The sequence below is a fragment of the Gymnoscopelus braueri genome (genome assembly GCF_963280865.1).
Source record: "Gymnoscopelus braueri genome assembly, chromosome: 21".
NCBI classification, from domain to species: domain Eukaryota; kingdom Metazoa; phylum Chordata; class Actinopteri; order Myctophiformes; family Myctophidae; genus Gymnoscopelus; species Gymnoscopelus braueri.
The window spans coordinates 15,946,954-15,961,705 of NC_137623.1; the positions used below are offsets into that span (position 1 = coordinate 15,946,954).

General features: G+C 40.8%; 1 pseudogene across 1 annotated transcript; it reads left to right on the forward strand.

Annotated features, from left to right (window-relative positions):
* The first annotated feature begins 7,589 nt into the window (after positions 1-7,589).
* On the forward strand, positions 7,590-10,830 carry LOC308076894 (annotated as a pseudogene). The gene is made up of 5 exons: positions 7,590-7,728; positions 8,032-9,000; positions 9,195-9,264; positions 9,838-10,003; positions 10,716-10,830. The product of its transcript is annotated as an uncharacterized misc_RNA (transcript).
* The last annotated feature ends 3,922 nt before the right edge of the window (positions 10,831-14,752 follow it).

A 14,752-nucleotide genomic window follows, 5' to 3' on the forward strand; every position in this document is an offset into this window, starting at 1 on the left:
TACTTAACCACATGGACACATTCACAGAAATAGCCAATATAGCGGCGTTAAAACGGACACCTGCCGTTGTTTTTCTCACTTTTACTGGTTTCTCACTTGTACTGTAACATATATATTACTGTGATAGAACAGACCACTAGGACATTGGTTCTTGTACTGTAACATTTATGTTTCTATGATAGAATAGACCACTAGGACATTGGTTCTCAAAAGTTTTCAGCTGAGACCGAAGAGATACACATGGTGTCTCAGACATACAAAATAATCCATCATGAACAAAATCTTTGAAACACTATTTAATAGTGAACATTGGAAATATCTACAAGCTCACAACGCCTCATTGAAAGTGTTTTTTTCTTTAAAAAATCATTGCATTTAACGCCTATTATTTGTACTATTGCTACACATTTCTACAGAACCTGTGGATATCCTTGTCATTCTGGGCTTAAACAAGAAGTTGAATATTTGAATGATATAGCACACATAGAGGAACTGTTGTGGTGAAACCTTTATTAAACAAAACAAAACAATAAACATAATAATTTCCCCCAAGGGATAAAAGGGGATCTGATATTGTAACAATCTAAACAATACACATGTCAACACACAGTGAACAGTTACACAAACCCAGTAGTTTGTCAGCATTTTACTGCACTGTTATTTACTGCATATCAATGAACATAATTATTGCATGAATATGAATATGACTTGCTAAATCCTGAAAAATGTGGAAAGACACAGTGACAGTGATGCTCATATTGTACTACCAGTAACTGTAAAAGTAAATGAGCTGGAGGGAATAATGCTATAAAGATAAATACATGTAAAAAAAAAAAAAAGAAGATCCATACACAAGATAAAATAAAAATCCATTACGAGAAACTATTAATGTTTATTTTCTTCAGTCATGTCGATTGTCAGATTATCTCTCTGCTTTATCATTCTCATCCTGGATAAGACTGAATGATCATATATGTGTCTGTGTGACTAACTTAAACTAAAGGCTAGAGGCCCCTGTATGAGTCCTCATGTGTATTTTTAGATCACCCTTTTGAATGCAGCCTTTACCGCATACTGAACAAGAAATGGGCTTTTCGTCTGTATGAGTCATCATGTGTGTTTTTAGATTACTTTTTCTAGCAAAGCCTTTACCACATACTGAACAAGAAAAGGGCTTTTCACCTGTATGAGTCATCATGTGCTTTTTTAGATCACGCTTTTGAGCACAGCCTTTACCACAAACTTCACAAGAAAAGGGCTTTTCGCCTGTATGAGTCATCATGTGCTTTTTTAGATCACTTGTGCAAACACAGCCTTTACCACATACTGAACAAGAAAAGGGCTTTTCGCCTGTATGAGTCATCATGTGTGTTTTTAGATGACTTTTACTAGCAAAGCCTTTACCACATACTGAACAAGAAATGGGCTTTTCGCCTGTATGAGTCATCATGTGTGTTTTTAGACGACTTTTTCTAGCAAAGCCTTTACCACATACTGAACAAGAAAATGGCTTTTCACCTGTATGAGTCATCATGTGTACTTTTAGTTCCCCATTTTGAACGTGGCCTTTACCACAAACTTCACAAGAAAAGGGCTTTTCACCTGTATGAGTCCTCATGTGTACTTTTAGTTCCCCATTTTGAACGTGGCCTTTACCACAAACTTCACAAGAAAAAGGCTTTTCACCTGTATGAGTCCTCATGTGTAATTTTAGACGAGTCTTTGTAGCAAAGCCTTTACCACAAACTGTACAAGAAAAGGGTTTTTCACCTGTATGAGTCCTCATGTGTATTTTTAGATCACCCTTGTGAGCACAGCCTTTACCACAAACTGTACAGGCAAATGTCTTTTCCCCTGTGTGAATCAGATGTACCTTTTGATTAAACATTTTGTCACACTCTGGTTGCATCTTGTGTGATTTCAGTGTGTTTAAAGCTGACTGATCTACCCTAGTCTCCTCCCACTCATCACTATCTTCAGTGTCTGATTCAGAACAGTGTGAAGAGAGGAGTTGGTCATCACTAGTTGGTTGTGATGTTCCACAGTCCTCTACATCAGCTTGTGTTTTCATGTGTTCAGTTGAGGTGCTGGCTACAGGCTTCGTCTTTCTGTTTTCATCATCATCTTCACTTTTCACTGCTAGTAATGTCAACGTTGACCCACGAGCTTCTTCTGGTCTTTGAAGTAGCTCCTCCTGTTCCTCTTTAATCTGTGGTTCTTCCTCCTGGACCAGACTGGAGCTCCACTCCTCTTCAGGGGAAACCTCCTCTTTACACACATGGGCGAGCAGGAAGTCTAGGAAAAAAGATACAATGAGACTCTATAGAACTTTACATGATTTCATGCAGTGTTCCCTCTGCTTTATGAAAATATGGCGCACATACATCCACTTCAGTGTCCAGGTGCAGGAAAGAAAAGTTCAACAAAAAATATATATGAAGCACACTGTATAAAGAAGCTCAGCTGTTTTAATTGCTTTATTTTCATTTGTTTCCTGTGTTATGTCTTTAGTAGTTGGAAGAACGTCAGCTGTAAATAAACTCTGCTGCGCTCTGTGCTGAAAATAATGTGGCCCATTGTTTACATTCCAGCTCTCATAGAAGATGCATGGCGAGCTGAATGAGAGGTGGTCCCAATTATTTTTTAATGACTTGTAAATGTTAGATCAGTGAGTCTTTTGATTAGTTAATACTGAAGTAGAATTAACTGCACAGCTTCAGTGAACCCATTAATACTTTTACAACCAAACCACCGGCCCACTTTCACCAATAAAATAAATAAAGAGTGCTTAAAACTTACTAAGATCCAGGTGGTCTTCAGGTTCCTGTTCAAGGTAGTCTTCAGGTTCCTGTTTAATAGAAACAATCCTGGCTGGAGAACTGATCTTCACCTGCAGACTGGACTCCACACACTGATCTGGAATGAAGGAATGCAGCACGAAATTAATAATAAGGACTTTGATGTGACATAAATAAGACTAGACTATATATAGATATGTATAATATTCAACTTTAAAAGTAGGTGTGTGAGAATAGGTGTGTGTAGGGGGAAGTTAAATTCAGTCATCAAAATGGAACCTAATGGTTGGTCTATTGATCTACAAATAATGATCCCCAAAAACAGATCTACAACCTAACAACACTTCACCATGCAAACACTGTGTCATACATTCAGTGTGTAGATTGATGTTGTAACAGACATACCTGTGGTGTGTAGTTTGATGTTGTGTGTGTAACAGACATACCTGCAGTGTGTAGATCCATATCAAAATGTCCAGCAGTTTGTTTTGTTTCTCCAGCAGAGTTTCTAGTGTCTCTATCTCTCTGGAAGAGGTTGCACATGAACTCTGCAGCCGCACTGAGGCGCTCCAACACAAACACTCTGACAAGCTTCACACAACAAACATCAGCACCACGCTGCTGTTTGTCCAAAACACACAATATCTCCTCTCCCACCGACGTCATGTGTTCATTTATCTTCAGCCGTACAGACTCCATTTGACACGTTTTCACCAAGACCACCACACGCACTTACTTTCGGGTCAACGTGTTTCACACATGCGCATTGAAGGATCCAGGCACCGTTGCCTTCTTAGTGCCTTTCGCCCCCTGGTGGAAGAGTTGTGTAAGTGAAGATAGAGCCTCCTGTAGCTGTGGAAAGACAGTCTGTCCTCCCTCACTGTGAGTCCTGTGAGTTTAACTGTGGTGTGTCCTGGAGTCTGAGCAGGAGGACAGAGTGGAGATTTGGAGTGAAAACACCACCTTTTATCTTGAAGAGGAGAAACACCTCCTCCCTCACATTCTTCCAGTTCACTGCAGTCAGGGGCCATTTCAATGTGAAAGGCTCATAACAAAAGACAGTGCAATATGGGCCATCACCAGAGAAACATTTACATAGATGCCAGTTCTTCCAATGTGTTTTGTTTCATCAACATATTGACTGTTTTTCTTTCCCAAAGAAAGCAAACCCAGACACAAAAACATTTCACTGACTTATTTACACTTGTAAACCTGTGATGACACAAAAGTGGATTCTGATTATGTCAAAAGTTAATTTAGAAGTTTAGCTATTGATATTTTATGTAATTGTCCATTCTGATAACAAAATGTTACTTCTCTGTGAAAACAAGTGTGTTTGTTGGACATTACAATGATACGCCATCATGCCACCCTTTTTCGTTTTTGAAAATGTACGGAATTCAGGGTTTTGTCAGCACTGCACACAGAGCGCTGAGAGTGGGGAGTTTTTACTAATATAATGAATGACCTTGTTTCAGTACTTTTTACATGTGAATGAGTATCATTCTTGAACTAGGTGTAGTTCGAGGTGTAGTCCTGGCTGGATTTGAAGGTACTTGGAAATCCTGAGACCACTATAAGCAACATCATTGATGAACTGAACAGAGATGATCTACTCAAAATCTATAACAGAGGAGTTCTGAGCACAGACAGAAAGAGGAAGGCTGCTTTTAAAAATGGTTTCAACTATGTTAATCCTGTCCCTCTGTGCTTGGGATAAGATGAGAACGGCAAAGAGAGCTTTGCACAGTATGTACCAGTACAAGAGACATTGGCCGCCGCACTGTTCAAAATTGAGTCTGTTCGAGAACAGTATGCTGCAACACGGTTGCAACCATCCACTGATAATATCTATCAAGATGTTCGGGATGGAGAGGGAGTTCAAAGTAATCTATTGTGGAAAAACGAGCCTTCCTCGATTGGTATGATATTATACCAAGATTCATTTGAAGTTGTGAACCCTCTCGGTTCAGGGGGGAAAAAACACAAGGTGTTAGGTGTTTACTTAACACTGACTGATATTTTGCCACACAACAGATCCACTATATCCCTGTGTAGGGAGCAGGACTTCAAATACTTTAAGATGGACAAAGTTTTTGAACCATTGATCAAGTACCTCAAACTCCTGGAGGAGAGAGGTTTTGAGATAAGTGATGGCAGTTTTGTAAAACTAAAAAGCACTTTGGTTGCAATTTCAGGAGACAGCTTGGGGTCCCATGCTGTTGGGGGCTTTTTGGAAAACTTCAGTCGGGCCACTCATTTCTGTCGCTACTGTGAAATAGACAGAGATACATTTGTGAATGAGCCACAGTTGTGTGGGACCACAAGAACACCACAATCCTATCAAAGTAATTTGCAAGATCTAGAAACAAGTAACACTAACTCTGTATGTGGCATCAAGTCTGACTCTCCTTTTAACCAGCTTGCTCATTTCCATGTTTGCCAGCCTGGCCTCCCACCATGCTTAGGCCATGACTTGTTTGAGGGCGTTGTGACTTATGACCTTGCTTTGTTCATTGGTCATTTAGTTAAGGAGAAGCATTTTGATTACCTGCAACTAAATCGGTGTAAGAACCAATTCAAATATCAAGGATATGATGGCAATGACAAACCGGCAGACCTCTCTCCTGACAGTGCGAGACTAAGTGGGCATGCAGTTCAAAACTGGTGCTTTCTTAGATTGCTACCTCTCTTGGTGGGTGACAGGATTAAAGATGCTTGTGACAATGAGGTGTGGCAGCTCATTTTGCAGCTGCGGGAGATAGTGGAACTGTGCACCAGCCATTACAGCAGGCCAAGTAGTATATCTAAAAGTCATCACTGAAGAGTACATATGTCACAGGGTGTTTGGAGAGCCAGGGTGATTGAAGACAGAGCGCTTGTTTTTAGGCATTTTCGAGAGGCGGGGCTTTGATGCGACGCGGTCCTGTCTTTTGTTGTTCCCCCCCACATAGCAACCAGGAAGCTACGCTAGGGGAACGCTGAACACACGTTCACACGCACACGCTTGTCCATGACGGAGGCGCGCCGACTTAGTAGAGCTTGAGGCCGAGGAGGCGCGCCCTCGCGCCTCCAGGCGCGAGTGCCCGCGCTGACCGGCCGATGCTCTACTAGTCGACACAGCGCCGTTCGAGTTGTAAACCGATAGGGACAGAATAGTTCTTTTCATGGATCACTGTGTGTGTGTGTGTGTGTGTGTGTGTGTGTCAGGGAGAAACTAAAACAAAAGCCAGCAGAACACAATAAAAGTATCCTAACAGTCCATTGAAAGCATGTGCGCGTGTGCGTGCGCGCGCATGTGTGTGTGTGTGACTGTGTGTGTGTGGTCGCGGCCATATATGCTTGTGCACAAGCCTGGCTTGTGGCTCCCTCTAGTGCTCTAGTGTTGCTTCTACAGAATTGCTGGGTGGGTGGTAAAACGAGCGAGCCTTCTTCAATCACCCTGGTTCTCCATTCACCCTGTAACACATATACTACAGAAAAAAGCTCTTCCCTGATCATCCCCTGAAGCCGAAGCATCATTATTTGAGCCATTATGCAGAGCTTATCATACATTGTGGCCCACTTATCCGCCTGTGGACACTAAGGTTTGAAAGCAAACACACTTTTTTCAAGCAGTGTGCAAGAACATTACACAATTTCAAAAATATTTGCAAAACTCTGGCAGAGAGACACCAACTTCTGCAAGCCTACTTGAGTGCAGGCAACTTGTTCCCTCCTGCAATACAAGTAGAAAAGGAAACAGAGTTTTATGTAAATGATTACAATGACAAGATCAGGGCATCTGTAGCCAGTTACAAGTTTGAGTCACCGTCTGCAGTGGCTTGTAACACTGTCACAGTGAAAGGAACTGTGTACAAAAAAGGGATGTTCGTTTTGCTTGGGAAAAGTGAAAGTGAAGAACTTTACGTTGGGAAAATTAACCTGGTCATTGTTCACCATGATTCTGTGCACTTTGTGACAGAGAAACATACTTTTGTGAAGTTGATAGACATGGGTATCTACTGTGAATTAGGAGTAGCCCAAGAGGAATATGTCTGCGTCAAGCATGATGATTTGCTTGACTACTGCCCTCTTCCAGCTTACAAAGTACAAGGCCTTTTACTATTTGCTCTCCACCATTCTTTTCCAGAGTTGTTTTAAACAGGCAGGTGACAAAAACAGACAGTACAAACATGACTACTAGAGCAGGCTGTTTATGTATGTAAAATGACTTACCCAAATGGACAAAAACAAGAAAAGAAAAACATATTAATCTGTGAAAATCAAGTGGTTCTCTTTTTGATATTGTACTTTGATCCAAATGTCTCAGCAAAATAGCAAACTACATTTTTTGCTTATAGTCATGAATCACTACAAGTTGCTATATAGTTGGATTGGATTTTGGATTGGATTAAAGACAAATGGAAACTATGTCTTTGAGTTGCATTTTAAGATTTCTAGCTTACAATTGGAGCCAATTACTTCTGGGTTGATGGCTAAAAACAGTATGTGGGAAGTCAAATTAATGGGAGTAGAGCAAATGCATTGTTTGATTTTGTTATTTTCATGGGATATTCTGACTGTAAGCAATGCATTACAAATGCCCGCCTTATCCCTTAAGATTATTATAGATTTTGTGACATTATGTTGTTATTTTAATTATATTTGTATTTATTTATAGTTATTATTTGGGGGGATACTGTGCACTGTAGTAATTGATTAATTCTTGACTGTTCTTTTTAGATCATGAATAATGAAGATATTTTGACGGCCATCTTGGCATATGTACCGGGCCTTTCAAATGAAACAATGGCTGCCCTGCTGGACAGGTTCGAGGAAATTGGTGTGGATAGCAGGGCATACCTTCTTTTGCTTAAAGAGTCAGATCTGGAGAACATTCTCCGACCAATGCAGTGTCGAAAGTTGGTGAATGGCATTACGAATGAAGGTAAATCCATATTTTGTCACTCCCATGGGAAGGTTTAAATACTGGTTTGGATTTTTTTGTAGAATTTGTATCTTCATCTGAACATTAGTGGATGGTGATGGAAAGTTGGACTATAATAGCAGAATGGTACACCATTTAATAATTTAGCATGACAAACTGCAGTTGTTGTTTTTTCTCCAGTGAGTATACTTCATCTACCTCTTCCTCTCTCTATCTAGTATTCATCATTTGTTGTCTGCTTACTTGTAGGACTTCCACGCCTTGAACTAGCGGGTTTTGCTGTCTCCTCTCCAACCCTCCCAGGGACTCAACCTGTCGCCGCTCCAACCCTCTCAAGTACTCAACCTCCTGCATCGGAACCCCCAAGCTCTTCTTTGAGCTCTTCTTTGTCTCCACCCACACTGCCTGCCAGGCCATGGCATGCGGACTTCATGGTCAGGTGGGACAGGATGCCAGCAGCAATTCGAAATGCAGTGGAAAATCAAAGAAGGCCATCAGCAGTGGACAGAAAAGATATGGTGAGGGAAGTGGTGAACCAAATGTTGGAACATGATCTCAACCCAACCAGAGCAACATGTCGCAGCATTGCGCAGGGCATTGAAAGAGACTATCCGAAAAGTTTTGCTGATATCGGGAAAAATAAAGTTTATGGAGACGGCTGTGATGCTCTTCTTCAGCAAATTAAAACGAGAGTGGAATATAAAAACAGAAACAATACTTTTGCTCGGCGACGCACAGAGAGAAGACCCCGCACTGGGGTTGCAGATGGGGCCAGAGTAATGGCAAAAGGTCCATTGGATCAGTATGGATGTGTCAGGTGGTGCACTGCAGAACTTCCTGTTGGAGAGACTGAGGCAACCTTAGAAGAAATGAAAACTCGACTGCACAACATTTACTCAGAGGAAGGCATGGGTGGGGCAGCTAGAGCCGAACCTCTAATGGAGACGACCTATATCAGCCAGCGCCGGTACCTCAACAGTGTGCCTTCACCAGCCATCTCAAAGATAGTGGACGAATGGCCCTTTCTCTTCTCACAAAGAGGCCTTTTCAACCATTTTGGTCTCCTTACGGACGTCTCCATCCTCACCAAGTTACAAGTGGCCCTGAACAACAAAGGCAGTACACTTATTAATTTCTGCCAGGGATCATCCAGGGATCGCGGATGTCCTGGCTAAATACGACCCAGACACTTCAGACAAGGCTGCATGTGTCGTCCTGCTCCTGATGGCATACATCAAAGAGCCCAACAACACCATCATGCTTGGGACTGATGTAAGTTTAAAAGATAAATAGCAGATTGTGACTGCAATAGACTAGTTCACTTGTATACATTTAATCACATTCATTTACATGTTGACACAACACAACTTTCCCTCTGATTAACCTCTAAGTCAGTGTGAGTCTTTTATGCACCATGTTGAATCTATGCTACCATAAATAAGTTACAGTTAAGTCTTATCTTACAGGCATGTGCCACAGCCGCTGATGTGCAGAGGACCGAGACATTACCCAGCACCCCCTGCTTGATTGTCCAAGGTACTGTTTATATGGATTTTATATTTATTTCTAGCTACCCAAAAATGTATAAATACTACATTTTTTTCCAATATTTGCCGTTAATCAGCTGTGCCTGTAATGTGGAGAACAGAGCGATAGACAGGCCAGCTGTTCAGCTCATATAATGGAAGCCTGTGGTACGCTCGTTCACTCCCTCAAAACTAATCAAATACAACATGCTCCAAAAACTCAAATGCTCATATGGACAAGATGCAAATTCAACACGCTAAAAAATCCATCGCAGAACTTGCTGCAGAACACTGCGCCCACCTGGGTTGTTTGGAAAGTTGTTTCCGGCTATGGATTTACCGCAAAAAGGTCATTTTACCGTGGTGAATATGCAAGTAACAACTTGTCCATACTAGCACTTTGGAGATGTTGCAGCTTCCAAAATGTTGAATCTCTGGCATGAGGTGTGCAAAAGACTATCAATTAGATCAATGATGGTCAGTGAGTGCGTAACAGTTTGATGTTGCTGATCATTTAAATTCTTCTCTTGTTCATTTAGCAATTTACTCTTTACAATATCACATAATGGGTATCTCTGTTCAGGTGATCTGATGAACCCTAGGGCCTGGATGCTGTCCATTGAAGAGCAGGTGGTGATGGTACCACACAAGGGCATCATCAATGGAATAGCTGCAGTTTTTGCAAGTTACTACAACTTCAATCTGCAGTATCCTGCGGATGTTGCATGCACCCTGGAGTTCATCCAAAGGTATTGTAAGTCTGAAATTAACATTGTACTGGATTGTTGCAACATTGATACTTGCTTGTATCAATGTTACTTAGCCTTCAGTACTACTTTCTTTTAGTGACGTAGGATCTTGCCACACTAATAGACAGCGCTGCGCCCGTGCCTTTGTCCGCCTTCTCCTACCAAACCACTCCGTTGGCACACATCTCTCCATGCACAACACCTACTGCATGCCTGTCCAGACAACACGCACTATGTTGCATCCACGCAACTGTCATACTTACTGTACAGTTTGCATTTGCATGAAATACCATGTATTGATGCAAATTATTACATCACATTTTAGGGGAACTGCCTTCCACTCCGACATCTCACCACTCTGACTAGTGGCTTCCGCGTGCGGTTAGGGTTAGGGTTAGGTATAGGGTTAGTAGCCGTCGGAAAGGCGACATGTCGGAAAGCCGACATGTAACCACATTTTAGGCCACACCCCATTCCACTGTGTGCGCACGCACGCACGCACACGCACACACACACACACACACACACACACACACACACACACACACTCACACACACACACACACACACAGGGCGCAGCAGTATAGTATTGGACAGTACAGCACAGTATGGTACAGTATTGTCCAGCACAACACAGCATGGTACAGTACAGTACAGTACAGTACAGTACAGTATGTTACTAATAGTTGTTGTCTTGGCTCATTGTTTACAGGTGCTTCTTGGGCATTAACCCTGAGAGAGGCTCCAAATCTGCAAAGCGTCATACTGTCAACCCACACGTGGGCACACTCACAAGGAAACTGGTGGACTTTGAATGGTCGATTTAAGGAATGAGAAGACATACATGGTTTGGGTTTAGAAGCATGTTTTGTTTTGTCTTTCAAGTCCTCAGTCATAAAGTGGTCTGGTTATCTATTTTACTCATCTGTCATAGTTTCACACGCTGAATGTTATCGCTGTGTGCCGGAGATTAGCCCAGTATAGCATCTTATCCTGCCCTGCTCTGTTATCCTCAGCTATGTAGGTTAGACGGAAGGGGGTCTATCTCTGCATTGTCCAGGCCATGCCGGTAGTGGTGGTTGTTCATTGTGTCTTTTCATTGTGTCTGTTTCGTCGGCATTGTCTGGGTTCTTGCTCTGCCACATTTAAGCCGAAGGGAAATTGAATTGTCCATGTGGGGACTGTAAAGTTTCTGTTCTGTTTTAGTCTATTCTCCTGTGGTCACTGGAGCAAGTGAATACTTTGAATGCCCTGTGCATTAGCATTAACCACAGGAACCCTAGCGTTCCTCTTCTAGGGAGAACGTTCATCGACAGTAGCCAATCTACAAGCTCACAACGCAGTGGTTTAACATGTAGGCCTACTTGGATCCATCCTGTGACTCACTCTGTAGTGTTAGTCATTTTGTAAGGTATCCTGCTTTTTTCCAGTGGCTGCTATAGCATTTTAGACAGTCAATATAAAACACTAGGATTCCTGTCGGGTAATTTCATCATCCACCTGCAGTATAATGTATACTGCAGGGCGGCAGTGGCTCAGGGGTTGAGTGGCCGGGTAGAGTGAACTGGAAAACAGCAAGGTTCCCAGTTCGATCCCGGGCTGGGGCGCTCCCCTAGAGTTAGTGTCGAAGTGTCCTTGAGCAAGACACTGAACCCCTAATTGCTCCCAATGAGCAGGTTGGTGCCTTGCATGGTTTCCTCCGCCATCGGTGTATGAATGTGTGCGTGAATGGGTTAATGGCACAATCAATGTAAAGCGCTTCGGATAGAAGCGCTATATAAATGCACCATTTATAGGCTACTCAACTGAAATGAGTACATTGAGAATAACTCAAAGTGTTCTTAATCAGTGTTCTTAAGTGTTCTTAATCAGAGGTTTTATGTTTTGCCTTTGCACAAAAATCTTTTGTTGTTTTAAAGATTGTTTTAAAGATTGTTTACACTGAGGGAATGTGTGTGTGTGTGTGTGTGTGTGTGTGTGTGTGTGTGTGTGTGTGTGTGTGTGTGTGTGTGTGTGTGTGTGTGTGTGTGTGTGTGTGTGTGTCAATAATGGTGGTGGGTGTTTTTTCACAAATAGTGGGCCCTGGGACCCACTATTTTAGCCTCTTGCTCAAATGATCGAATGTAGGAAACTCAAAGGTTTGTTTGAGAATAACTCAAAGTATGTTCAAAGTGTTCATTAATAGTCCTTGTTTTCTTTTTTTCATTGAGCAGATCCACAAAGCATGTTTGTGTATGTATGGTAAAATCACAGTTAAAGTCAATTTTACAAAACTTTACTGTATGTAAATTTACAGTAAATGACATTACTTTCACAGTAATGGTAATAATATATACAGTAAATAACTGTACTACATACTGGTAAATGACATTACTTTCACAGTAATGGTAATAATATATACAGTAAATAACTGTACTACATACTGGTAAATCACAGTAAATGACATTACTTTCACAGTAATGGTAATAATATATACAGTAATTAACTGTACTACATACTGGTAAATCACAGTAAATGACATTACTTTCACAGTAATGGTAATAATATATACAGTAAATAATTGTACTACATACTGGTAAATCACAATAAATTACAGTAATTTCACAGCTGTGAAATTAGAGTCATTTACTGTGAGATAATTACTGTGAAACTTACTGTGAAAGTGTGGCAATTAGTATCCAGTAATTTACTGTGAATTCGCTGTGAATTATTTAACAGTGTGGCTATGTAAATGTTTCTCTGACCATGGCCCATCATCACCATCTAGGTGTCTTTTGTTATGGACCTTTCACATTGAAATGGACCCTGACTGCAGTTAACTGGAGGAGAGCTGGGAGGAGGTGTTTCTCCACTCCAAGACAAAAGGGAGGAGTTATTGCTTTACTACATCAACACAACACAGACGGTCGGACCCCAGAAAACACACAGATACATACAGAGAAGACACCATTATTACCTCAGTTCAACTTTCAGACAGCACTCTTCTTCAAAGTGACCTTCTGAGAAAACATTGGTGTAAGATAAGATATGGATGATAATAAACACTATGATGTACACACCAGATATATTAAGCATATGCTCTGTGGCTTAAAAATTTGTGACACTGCTGCTAAAACTATAATACTTGTCATTAAGATGTTTATTATACTGCTGTTCTGCCTGACCCTACCTTTATTTCTCTCAATCAGTGTTGTTACTTATTTTATAGTATTATCTGGTATTGTATTGTATTGTAACAGTTTCACTGCTTGTACCATGTATGAGTGTGACAAATAAAGATTCTTGATTCTAATTTCTTATTACTTATTTGTACTTCACTGCTTTATTTCAACAACTGATTTCTCGTTGCTATTTATCATCACATTTATTAGAAATGCACTATAGAAGGAGCACGTTCATTGAGAGACTCATAACGCCAACATGTACCACTGGGAGACACAGGAGGTCATTCCTACCTGTGTCCATTACACTTGATAACGTGTATGGGGCATTTAATCGACTGGATTGTACAAAGTATTATGTGACCAGGGCACCTAGGCCCGGAACAGAATACCAGACTACGCCACCCTGGGAGTTTCACCCAGAGAATACCACAAAATTCACAGTTCAGCATACCAAATGTCAGATTTAAAAGAGGAGCGGAGACGTGTTTCCAGTTCAAAATATATGCCATTTTATTTAGGCACAGGGCAGATGCTTTAATAATACCTTCAGGATTTAAGCAAAAATACCACATGGACACATTCACAGAAATAGCCAATCTAGCGGCGTTAAAACGGACGCCTGCCGTTATGTTTTTTTCACTTTTACTGGTTTCTCACTTGTACTGTAACATATATATTACTGTGATAGAACAGACCACTAGGACATTGGTTCTTGTACTGTAACATTTATGTTACTGTGATAGAATAGACCATCCTTGAAACACTATTTAATAATGAACATTGGTAATATCTACAAGCTCACAACACCTCATTGAAAGTGTTTTTTCTTTAAAAAAATCAACGCCTATTATTTCTACTATTGCTACACATTTCTACAGAACCTGTGGATATCCTTGTCATTCTGGGCTTAAACAAGAAGTTTAATATTTGAATGATATAATAGCACACATAGAGGAACTGTAGTGGTGAAACCTTTATTAAACAAAACAAAACAAAAACATAATAATTTCCCCCAAGGGATAAAAGGGGATCTGATATTGTAACAATCTAAACAATACACATGTCAACACACAGTGAACAGTTACACACTTGCTAAATCCTGAAAAATGTGGACAGACACAGTGATGCTCATATTGTACTACCAGTAACTGAATAAGTAAATGAGCTGGAGGGAATAATGCTATAAAGATAAATACATGTAAAAAAAAAACTACAAAAAAAATGAAATTCCATCATGCTGAATAGAAAATAAGATCCATACACAAGATAAAATACAAATCCATCACGAGAAACTATTAATGTTTATTTTCTTCAGTCATGTCGATTGTCAGATTATCTCTGCTTTATCATTCTCATCCTGGATAAGACTGAATGATCATATATGTGTCTGTGTGACTAACTTAAACTAAAGGCCCCTGTATGAGTCCTCATGTGTCTTTTTAGATCACCCTTTTGAATGCAGCCTTTACCACACACTTCACAAGAAAAGGGCTTTTCCCCTGTATGAGTCGTCTTGTGTGTTTTTAGATGACCCTTTTGAGCATAGCCTTTACCACAAACCTCACAAGAAAAGGGCTTTTCCCCT